Genomic DNA, 12,155 nt, shown 5'->3' on the forward strand with positions numbered 1-12,155 from the left:
GCTTGAGGCATGGTGAATGTCCAATTAAACTGCCGCTAGTCGCATCTATCTAACAAGAGAACAACCCTATCTCCTGTTGGGGTATGGTGCCCTGCCTTTCCATTTCTGGTCTACAGGTTTACTCAGAAACCCCTCCCCTGGGGAACTGCTGCGGAGATGACTGCTCCTCACCAACCCCAGCCACCTTCCTTTGTACCAGGTATAACTTCAGCCAGTGCAGATGAATCCTATTTGATCCAGTTTTGCTGTTAATCCAGGATATGACACTTAGTCAAATGCAGTAATGATGATGTTAAGTGCAGTCACTGTCACCTCACCTCTAGAATTCACCTTGTTGTACATCGTTAAACCCAGGCTTTAATGTGCCCGAGGGACGAGAGCCCAAACTGAGCTCAGTGAGCAGATTGGTGCTGAGGCAGTGCTGCTTGACCCTACTATAGATGACATCTTCCATCACTTTATTAACGTTGAGAATCAGAGCAATGGGGCAGTCATTGAGTGTCTGAAGTTTTGTCTGTGTGTGTGTGTACAGGACACACCCTGATAGTTTCCCACATTGTCAGGTAGATGCCAGTGCTGTATCCCAGCAGGAACAGCTTGAATGGAATGTTATCAGGGCCTATAGCTTTTGCATTCCCCATCCCTTCAGCCTTTTGGAGTTGCCACACATCGTGAATCGAATTTGCTGATGACTGCCATCTGGAGAAGACTAACATAGATCATCCCATCGACACTTCGGTCTGAACATTATTTTGAATATTTCAGCCTGAGCTTTTCTATTGTTGTACTAGGCCCTTCCATCGTTGAGGAAGGTGATATTTGTGGATCCTCCTCCTCCAGTGAGTTGTTTAATTGACCACACAATTAACGCTGATTGCATGTGACAGGATTGCAGCGATTAGGTCCGATTTGTTAGTTAGATCTGTCTGACACTGGCTGTTTACGCTGTTTGGTAAGTAAGTGGTCCTGATTGGTAACGTCACCTCATTGTGAGGTGTACCTGCTGCTGGTCTTGGCCAGCCTTCCTGTGTTCCTCATTGAACAAGGGTTTATCCCCGGCCTGATGGTCAGGGTAAAGTGGAGCATATGCCAGGCAGTGACAGTGAAATTTGTGCTGGAGTACAATTCTGCTGCTGTTGGTAATGACCCGAATCACCTCTCACAGGCCAGTGCTGTATTCTCGATCTCTTTGAAATTTGTTCCGTTGAGCATGGTGATAGTATCTCTCACGTGAATGCTCATGCATATGCTCTCGCTCTCGCCCTCGCTCTCGAGCACACTCTCACTCACTCTCACAATCACTCTCTCACACTCTCTCACACTCTCATTCACTCACACAACTCACAATGTAAAAGTGGGACTTCGTCTATAGAAATACTGTGTGTGGTAGTCACCTTTCCCAATACGATCATCGATCAATGTGCCTGCAGCCGGTAGGTTGGTGAAGATAAGGTCAAGAATGTTTCTCCCTCTCAGTCATTCCCTTACCACTCAATGCAGACCCAGTCTCGCAGCTATGTCCTTTTGGACCTTACCTTCTCGATGAGAAATGCTGCTGCTGAGCCCCTCTGGGTGGTGGTTTTGGAATGGCCCACACAGTATACCTTCTCCAGCTTTGTCACTCTCTCAGGGCTTCCATCAGAGGGACACTGATCCATCAGCTGAGGGAAGGGAGTCAGCAGGAGGTTTCCATGTCAGTGTTTGATCTGACACAATGAGGTTTCGTTATGACACATTGTTGCTTGAGGTGTCCGTCTGTACCTGTCCCACATCTAACCCGAGTCCCCAGATGTTAGAAAGGAGGGATTTCCAGTGTCTGCAGGGCTTTTAATTTTTTGTCACTATCAATCGACGAGCCTCTTCTGTGCTGTATGACATCCACTCTATGACTCTTGTGATTTGACAGTCCAAGGTCTCACTCCTTCAGTTCCTCCAAGTGCCTTGTTTATTCCACAGATTTCTGCAATATGTTCTCGATTAAGACATTGCACAATTCCGTTTTTAAACTATCTACGTGTATTTCTGTATCTTTCTCAGTCATCTGCTCCAGCTGCAACATTAATTTGTATCTCACTAACCCTCCGTATCACTACCGTCTTTATCTCATTTTCCAGTCTTTATCTCTGTAAATTCCACCAACCCCTACATCCCTCCCTGTCTCTATAAACTTCAGCTGCTTCATCTTTCACCATATTATGTAAATGAATGTAAAATATCTCGCTAACTTATTCGAGCATGCACAGGCCACACTATCTCTGCAACATCTCCAGCCCTGTTTTCCTTTCTCTGTAACATCTCTAGCCTTGCTTTCCTCTCTCTCTCTGTCACATCACCAGCCTTGCTTTCCTCTCTCTCTCCCTGAAACATCTCCAGCTTTGCTTTGCTCTCTCTCTCTAACATCTCCAGCCTTGAGTTCATCTCTCTCTGAAACATCTCCAGCCTTGTTTTTCTTTCACTCTCTGACATCTCCAGCCTTGCTTTCCTCTCTCTCTGTAACATCTCCTGCATTGCTTTCCTATCTCTGGAACATCTCCAGCCTGACTTTCCTCTCTCTCTCTCTGTAACATCTCCTGCATGGCATTCCTATCTCTGTAACATCTCCAGCCTTGCTTTCCTCTCTATGTGTAACATCTCCAGCCTTGCTTTCCTCTCTCTGTAACATCTCCAGCTTTTCTTTTCAATCTCTCTGTAACATCTCCAGCCTTGCTTTTCAATCTCTCTGTAACATCCCCAGCCTTGCTTTCCTCTCTATCTGTAATATCTCCAGCCATGCGCTCCTATCTCTGTAACATCCCCAGCCTTGCTTTCCTCACTCTCTGTAATATCTCTTGCATTGCATTCCTCTCCATGTAACATCTCCAGCCTTGCTTTCCTCTCTCTGTATCATCTCCAGCGTTGCTAGTCAATCTCTGTGTAACATCTCCAGCCTTGCTTGCCTCTCTCTCTGTAACATCTCCTGCATTGTTTTCCTATGCCTGTAACATCTCCAGCCTTGCTCTCCTATTTCTGTATCATCTCCGGCCTTGCGTTCCTTTCTCTGTAACATCTCCAGCCTTGCTTTCCTATCTCTCTGTAACATCTCCAGCAATGCTCACCTATCACTGTAACATCCCCAGCATTGCCTTCCTCACTCTCTGTAACATCTCCAGCCTTGCTTTCCTCTCTCTGTAACATCTCCAGCCTTGCTTTCCTCTCTCTCTGTAACATCTCCAGTAATGCGCTCCTATCTCTGTAACATCCCCAGACTTCCTTTCCTCTCTCTCTGTAACATCTCCTGCCTTGCTTTCGTCTCTATCTGTAACATCCCCAGCCATGCTTTCCTTTCTCACTGTGACATGTCCAGCCTTGCTATCGTTTTTCTGCAACATCTCCTGCTTTGCTTTCCTCTCTGTGTAACATCTCCAACCGACCTTTCCTCTCTATCTGTCACACCTCCAGCCTTGCTTTCCTACCTCTCTGTAACATTTAGAGCCTGCTTCCCTATCTGTGTAACATCTCTAGCCTTGCATTTCTCTCTGTCTGGAACATCTCTAACCTTGTTTTCCTCTCTATCTGTCACACCTCCAGCCTTGCTTCCCTCTCTCTCTGTAACATCTCCAGCCTTGCTTTTCTCTCTCTCTCTGACATCACCAGCCTTGCCTTCCCCTCTATCTGTTGAATTTCCAGCCTTGCTTTCGTATCTCTGAAAAATATTAGACAACAGACAATAGACAATAGATGCAGGAGTAGGCCATTCTGCCCTTCGTGCCTTGCTTTCCTCTCTACCTGTCACATCTCCGGCCTTCCTTTCCTCCCTCTCTGTAACATCTCCAGCCTTGCTTTCCTATCTCTCTGTAACACCTCCAGCCTTGCTTCTCTCTCTCTCTCTGACATCTCCAGCCTTGCTTTCCTTTTTCTGTAACATCTCCAGTCTTGCTTTCCTCTCTCTCTGGAACATCTCCTGCATTGTTTTCCTATCTCTCTGTAACATCTCCAGCCTTGCTCTCCTATTTCTGTATCATCTCCGGCCTTGCTTTCCACGCTCGCTGTAACATCTCCTGCCTTGCCTTCCTCTCTCTGTAACATCTCCAGCCTTGCTTTCCTATCTCTCTGTAACATCTCCAGCAATGCTCACCTATCACTCTAACCTCTCCAGCCCAGCTTACCTCTCTCTCTGTAACACCTCCAGCCTTGCTTTCCTCTCTCTCTGTAACATCTCCAGACTTGCTTTCCTCTCTCTCTGTAACATCTCCAGTAATGCGCTCCTATCTCTGTAACATCCCCAGACTTCCTTTCCTCTCTCACTGTAACATCTCCTGCCTTGCTTTCGTCTCTATCTGTAACATCCCCAGCCATGCTTTCCTTTCTCTCTGTAACATGTCCAGCCTTGCTATCGTTTTTCTGCAACATCTCCTGCTTTGCTTTCCTATCTCTGTAACATCTGCAGCTTTGCTTTCCTTTTTCGGCAACATCTCCAGCTTTGCTTTCCTCTCTGTGTAACATCTCCAACCGACCTTTCCTCTCGATCTGTAACATCTCATGCCTTGCTTTCCTTTTTCTGTAACATTTCCTGCCTTGCTTTCCTACCTCTCTGTAACATTTAGAGCCTGCTTCCCTATCTGTGTAACATCTCCAGCCTTGCTTTCCTATCTATGTAACATCTCTAGCCTTGCATTTCTCTCTATCTGGAACATCTCTAACCTTGTTTTCCTCTCTATCTGTAACACCTCCAGCCTTGCTTCCCTCTCTCTCTGTAACATCTCCAGCCTTGCTTTTCTCTCTCTCTCTGATATCACCAGCCTTGCCTTCCCCTCTATCTGTTGAATTTCCAGCCTTGCTTTCGTATCTCTGAAAAATATTCTGCCTTGCTTTTCTCTCTACCTGTCACATCACCAGAGTTGCATTCCTATCTCGGTAACATCTCCAGCCTTGTTTTCCTATCTCTCTGAAACATCTCCGGCCTTCCTTTCCTCTCTCTCTGTTACATCTCCAGCCTTGCTTTTCCATCTCTGTGTCATCTCCGGACTTGCTTTCCTCTCTCGCTGTAACATCTCATGCCTTGCGGTCCTCTCGCTGTAACATCTCCCGCCTTGCTTTCCTCTCTCTCTGTAACATCTCCAGCTGTGCTCACCTAGCACTGTAACATCTGCAGCCAAGCTTACCTATCTTTCTGTAACATCTCCAGCCTTGTTTTCCTATCTCTCAGTAACACCTCGAGCCTTGCATACCCCTCTCTCTGTAACAACTTCAGCCTTGCTTTCCTGTCTCTCTGTAACACCTCTAGCTTTGCTTACCTCTCTCTCTGTAACTTCTCCAGCCTTTGTATCCTAACTCTCGGTAACACCTCGAGCCTTGCTTACCTCTCTCTCTGTAACATCGCCAATCTTGCTTTCCTATCTCTCTGTAACACCTCTAGCCTTGCTTACCTCTCTCTCTGTAACATCGCCAGCCTTGCTTTCCTATCTCTCTCTAACATCTCCAGCCTTGTTTTCCTATCTCTCTGTAACACCTCGAGCCTTGCTTACCTCTCTCTCTGTAACATCTCCAGCCTTGCTTTCCTATCTCTCTGTAACACCTCTAGCCTTGCTTACCTCTCTCTCTGTACCATCTCCAGCATTGCATTCCTTTCTCTCTCTAACATCTCCAGCCTTGTTTTCCTATCTCTCTGTAACATCTCCAGCCTTGCTTTCCTATCTCTGTAACATCTCCGGACTTGCTTTCCTCTCTCACTGTAACATCTCATGCCTTGCGGTCCTCTCGCTGTAACATCTCCAGCCTTACTTTCCTCTCTCTCTGTAACATCTCCAGCTGTGCTCACCTAGCACTGTAACATCTCCAGCCTAGCTTACCTATCTCTCTGTAACATTGCAGCCTTGTTTTCCTATCTCTCAGTAACACCTCGAGCCTTGCATACCTCTCTCTCTGTAAAATCTCCAGCCTTGCTTTCCTATCTCTCTGTAACACCTCTAGCTTTGCTTATCTCTCTCTCTGTAACACCTCCAGCCTTGCTTTCCTATCTCTCTGTATCACCTCGAGCCTTGCTTACCTCTCTCTCTGTAACATCGCCAGCCTTGCTTTCCTATCTCTCTGTAACACCTCTAGCCTTGCTTACCTCTCTCTCTGTAAAATCTCCAGCCTTGCTTTCCTATCTCTCTGTAACACCTCTAGCCTTGCTTACCACTCTCCCTGTAAAATCTCCAGCCTTGCTTTCCTATCTCTCTGTAACACCTCTAGCCTTGCTTACCTCACTCTCTGTCCCACCTCTTGCCTTGCTTACCTCTCTCTCTGTACCATCCCCAGCCTTGCTTTCCTATCTCTCTCTAACATCTCCAGCCTTGTTTTCCTATCTCACTGTAACATCTCCAGCCTTGCTTTCCTATCTCTCTGTACCTTCCCCAGCCTTGCTTTCCTATCTCTCTGTCCCACCTCTAGCCTTGCTTACCTCTCTCTCTGTACGTTCCCCAGCCTTGCTTTCCTCTCTCTCTGTAACATCTCCAGCCTTGCTTCCCCATCTCTCTGTAACATGTCCAGCCTTCCTTTTCACTCTCTCTGACATCTCCAGCCTTGCTTTCCTTTTTCTGCAACACCTCCAGCCTTGCTTTCCTCTCTGTCTGTAACATCTCCAGCCTTGCTTTCCTATCTCTCTGTAAGATCTCCAGCCTTGCTTTCATCTCTCTCTGAAACATCTGCAGCCTTGCTTTTCTTTCACTCTCTGACATCTCCAGCCTTGCTTTCCTATCTCTCTGTAACACCTCTAGCCTTCCTTACCTCACTCTCTGTCCCACCTGTTGCCTTGCTTACCTCTCTCTCTGTACCATCCCCAGCCTTGCTTTCCTATCTCTCTGTAACATCTCTAGCCTTGCTTTGCTATCTATGTGACATCTCTAGCCTTGCATTTCTCTCTATCTGGAACATCTCTAACCTTGTTTTCCTCTCTATCTGTCACACCTCCAGCCTTGCTTCCCTCTCTCTCTGTACCATCTCCAGCATTGCATTCCTATCTCTGTAACATCTCCGGACTTGCTTTCCTCTCTCGCTGTAACATCTCCAGCCTTACTTTCCTCTCTCTCTGTAACATCTCCAGCCTTGCATTCCTATCTCTCTCTGGCATCTCCAGCCTTGCTTTCCTATCTCTCTGTATCACATCGAGCTTTGCTTACCTCTCTCTCTGTGTCATCTCCAGACTTGCTTACCTCTCGCTCTCAAACATCTCCAGCCTTGATTTCATCTCTCTCTGAAACATCTGCAGCCTTGCTTTTCTTTCACGCTCTGACATCTCGAGCCGTGCTTTCCTATCTCTCTCTAACATCTCCAGCCTTGCTTTTCCATCTCTGTGTCATCTCCGGACTTGCTTTCCTCTCTCGCTGTAACATCTCATGCCTTGCGGTCCTCTCGCTGTAACATCTCCAGCCTTACTTTCCTCTCTCTCTGTAACATCTCCAGCTGTGCTCACCTAGCACTGTAACATCTCCAGCCTAGCTTACCTATCTCTCTGTAACATCTCCAGCCTTGTTTTCCTATCTCTCAGTAACACCTCGAGCCTTGCATACCTCTCTCTCTGTAACAACTTCAGCCTTGCTTTCCTATCTCTCTGTAACACCTCTAGCTTTGCTTACCTCTCTCTCTGTAACTTCTCCAGCCTTTGTTCCTATCTCTCTGTAACACCTCCATCCTTGCTTACCTCTCTCTCTGTAACTTCTCCAGCCTTTGTTCCTATCTCTCTGTAACACCTCTAGCCTTGCTTACCACTCTCTCTGTAAAATCTCCAGCCTTGCTTTCCTATCTCTCTGTAACATCTCCAGACTTGCTTTCCTCTCTCTCTGTAACATCTGCAGCCTTGCTTTCCCCTCTCTCTGTAGCATTCCCAGTAGTGCTCTCCTATCGCTGTAACATGTCCAGCATTGCTTTCCGATCACTGTAACATCTCCAGCCTTACTTTTCTCTCTCTCTCTGACATCTCCAGCCTTGCTTTCCTTTTTCTGTAACATCTCCAGCCTTGCTTGCCTCTCTCTCTGTAACATCTCCTGCATTGCTTTCCTATCTCTGTTACATCCCCAGCCTTGCTTTCCTCTCTCTCTGTAACATCTCCAGCCTTGTTTTTCCTATCTCTCTGTAACATCTCCGGCCTTGCTTTTCTATATCTGTAACATCTCCAGCCTTGTTTTTCCTCTCTCTCTGTCACATCTCCTGCATTGCTTTCCTATCTCTATACATCCCCAGCCTTGCTTTCCTCTCTCGCTGTAACGTCTCCTGTCTTGCGTTCCGCTCGCTGTAACATCTCCAGCCTTACTTTCCTCTCTCTCAATAACATCTCCAGCCTTGCTTTCCTATCTCTCTGTAACATCTCCAGCCTTGCTTTCCTATCTCTCTGTAACACCTCTCGCCTTGCATACCTCTCTCTCTGTAACATCTCCAGCTTTGCTTTCCTATCTCTCTGTAACACCTCTAGCCTTGCTTACCTCTGTCTCTGTAACTTCTCCAGGCTTTGTTTCCTATCTCTCTGGAACACCTCTAGCCTTGCTTACCACACTCTCTGTAACATCTCCAGCCGTGCTTTCCTATCTCTCTCTAACATCTCCAGCCTTGTTTTCCTATCCCTCTGTATCGCCTCGAGCCTTGCTTACCTCTCTCTCTGTAACATCTCCAGCCTTGCTTTCCTATCTCTCTGTCACACCTCGAGCCTTGCTTACCTCTCTCTCTGTACCATCCCCAGCCTTGCTTTCCTCTCTCTCTGATATCTCCAGCCTTGCTTCCCTATCTCTCTGTAACATCTCCAGCCTTCCTTTTCACTCTCTCTGACATCTCCAGCCTTGCTTTCCTTTTTCTGCAACATCCCCAACCTTGCTTTCCTCTCTGTCTGTAACATCTCCTGCATTGCGTTCCTCTCTCTGTAACATCATCAGCCTTGCATTCCTCTCTCACTAACATCTGCAGCCTTGCTTTCCTCTCTCTCTGTAACATTCCCAGTAGTGCTCTCCTATCGCTGTAACATCTCCAGCATTGCTTACCTCTCTCTCTGTGTCATCTCCAGACTTGCTTACCTCTCTCTCTCAAACATCTCCAGCCTTGCTTTAATCTCTCTCTGTAACATCTGCAGCCTTGCTTTCCTATCTCTGTGACATCTCTAGCCTTGCATTTCTCTCTATCTGGAACATCTCTAACCTTGTTTTCCTCTCTATCTGTCACACCTCCAGCCTTGCTTCCCTCTCTCTCTGTAACATCTCCAGACTTGCTTTCCTCTCTCTCTGACATCTCCAGCCTTGCTTTCCTTTTTCAGTAACATCTCCAGCCTTGCTTTCCTCTCTCGCTGTAACGTCTCCTGCCTTGTGTTCCTCTCGCTGTAACATCTCATGCCTTGCGGTCCTCTCGCTGTAACATCTCCAGCCTTACTTACCTCTCTCTCAGTAACATCTCCAGCCTTGCTTTCCTATCTCTCTGTAACATCTCCAGCAGTGCTCACCTAGCACTGTAACATCTCCAGTAGCTTACGTATCTCTCTGTAAGATCTCCAGCCTTGCTTTCCTATCTCTCTGTAAGATCTCCAGCCTTGCTTTCCTATCTCTCAGTAACATCTCCAGCCTTGTTTTCCTATATCTCTGTAACACCTCTAGCCTTGCATACCTCTCTCTCTGTAACATCTCCAGCCTTGCTTACCTCTCTCTCTGTATCAGCTCTAGCCTTGCATACCTCTCTCTCTGTAACATCTCCAGCCTTGCTTTCCTATCTCTCTGTAACACCTCTAGCCTTGCTTACCTCTCTCTCTGTAACTTCTCCAGACTTTGTTTCCTATCTCTCTGGAACACCTCTAGCCTTGCTTACCTCTCTCTCTGTAACTTCTCCAGCCTTTGTTCCTATCTCTCTGTAACACCTCTAGCCTTGCTTACCACTCTCTCTGTAAAATCTCCAGCCTTGCTTTCCTATGTCTCTGTAACATCTCCAGACTTGCTTTCCTCTCTCTCTGTAACATCTGCAGCCTTGCTTTCCCCTCTCTCTGTAGCATTCCCAGTAGTGCTCTCCTATCGCTGTAACATGTCCAGCATTGCTTTCCGATCACTGTAACATCTCCAGCCTTACTTTTCTCTCTCTCTCTGACATCTCCAGCCTTGCTTTCCTTTTTCTGTAACATCCCCAGCCTTGCTTGCCTCTCTCTCTGTAACATCTCCTGCATTGCTTTCCTATCTCTGTTACATCCCCAGCCTTGCTTTCCTCTCTCTCTGTAACATCTCCAGCCTTGTTTTTCCTATCTCTCTGTAACATCTCCGGCCTTGCTTTTCTATATCTGTAACATCTCCAGCCTTGTTTTTCCTCTCTCTCTGTCACATCTCCTGCATTGCTTTCCTATCTCTATACATCCCCAGCCTTGCTTTCCTCTCTCGCTGTAACGTCTCCTGTCTTGCGTTCCGCTCGCTGTAACATCTCCAGCCTTACTTTCCTCTCTCTCAATAACATCTCCAGCCTTGCTTTCCTATCTCTCTGTAACATCTCCAGCCTTGCTTTCCTATCTCTCTGTAACACCTCTCGCCTTGCATACCTCTCTCTCTGTAACATCTCCAGCTTTGCTTTCCTATCTCTCTGTAACACCTCTAGCCTTGCTTACCTCTGTCTCTGTAACTTCTCCAGGCTTTGTTTCCTATCTCTCTGGAACACCTCTAGCCTTGCTTACCACTCTCTCTGTAACATCTCCAGCCGTGCTTTCCTATCTCTCTCTAACATCTCCAGCCTTGTTTTCCTATCCCTCTGTATCGCCTCGAGCCTTGCTTACCTCTCTCTCTGTAACATCTCCAGCCTTGCTTTCCTATCTCTCTGTCACACCTCGAGCCTTGCTTACCTCTCTCTCTGTACCATCCCCAGCCTTGCTTTCCTCTCTCTCTGATATCTCCAGCCTTGCTTCCCTATCTCTCTGTAACATCTCCAGCCTTCCTTTTCACTCTCTCTGACATCTCCAGCCTTGCTTTCCTTTTTCTGCAACATCTCCAACCTTGCTTTCCTCTCTGTCTGTAACATCTCCTGCATTGCGTTCCTCTCTCTGTAACATCATCAGCCTTGCATTCCTCTCTCACTAACATCTGCAGCCTTGCTTTCCTCTCTCTCTATAACATTCCCAGTAGTGCTCTCCTATCGCTGTAACATCTCCAGCATTGCTTACCTCTCTCTCTGTGTCATCTCCAGACTTGCTTACCTCTCTCTCTCAAACATCTCCAGCCTTGCTTTAATCTCTCTCTGTAACATCTGCAGCCTTGCTTTCCTATCTCTGTGACATCTCTAGCCTTGCATTTCTCTCTATCTGGAACATCTCTAACCTTGTTTTCCTCTCTATCTGTCACACCTCCAGCCTTGCTTCCCTCTCTCTCTGTAACATCTCCAGACTTGCTTTCCTCTCTCTCTGACATCTCCAGCCTTGCTTTCCTTTTTCAGTAACATCTCCAGCCTTGCTTTCCTCTCTCGCTGTAACGTCTCCTGCCTTGCGTTCCTCTCGCTGTAACATCTCATGCCTCGCGGTCCTCTCGCTGTAACATCTCCAGCCTTACTTACCTCTCTCTCAGTAACATCTCCAGCCTTGCTTTCCTATCTCTCTGTAACATCTCCAGCAGTGCTCACCTAGCACTGTAACATCTCCAGTAGCTTACCTATCTCTCTGTAAGATCTCCAGCCTTGCTTTCCTATCTCTCTGTAAGATCTCCAGCCTTGCTTTCCTATCTCTCAGTAACATCTCCAGCCTTGTTTTCCTATATCTCTGTAACACCTCTAGCCTTGCATACCTCTCTCTCTGTAACATCTCCAGCCTTGCTTACCTCTCTCTCTGTATCAGCTCTAGCCTTGCATACCTCTCTCTCTGTAACATCTCCAGCCTTGCTTTCCTATCTCTCTGTATCAGCTCGAGCCTTGCTTACCTCTCTCTCTGTAACATCTCCAGCCTTGCTTTCCTATCTCTCTGTAACACCTCTAGCCTTGCTTACCTCTCTCTCTGTAACTTCTCCAGACTTTGTTTCCTATCTCTCTGGAACACCTCTCGCCTTGCTTACCTCTCTCTCTGTACCATCTCCAGCCTTGTTTTCTTATCTCTATCTAACATCTCCAGCCTTGCTTTCCTATCTCTCTGTAACACCTCTAGCCTTGCTTTCCACTCTCTCTGTAAAATCTCCAGCCTTGCTTTCCTATCTCTCTGTAACACCTCT

Source organism: Chiloscyllium punctatum, chromosome 16 (assembly GCF_047496795.1).
Source record: "Chiloscyllium punctatum isolate Juve2018m chromosome 16, sChiPun1.3, whole genome shotgun sequence".
NCBI classification, from domain to species: Eukaryota; Metazoa; Chordata; class Chondrichthyes; order Orectolobiformes; family Hemiscylliidae; genus Chiloscyllium; species Chiloscyllium punctatum.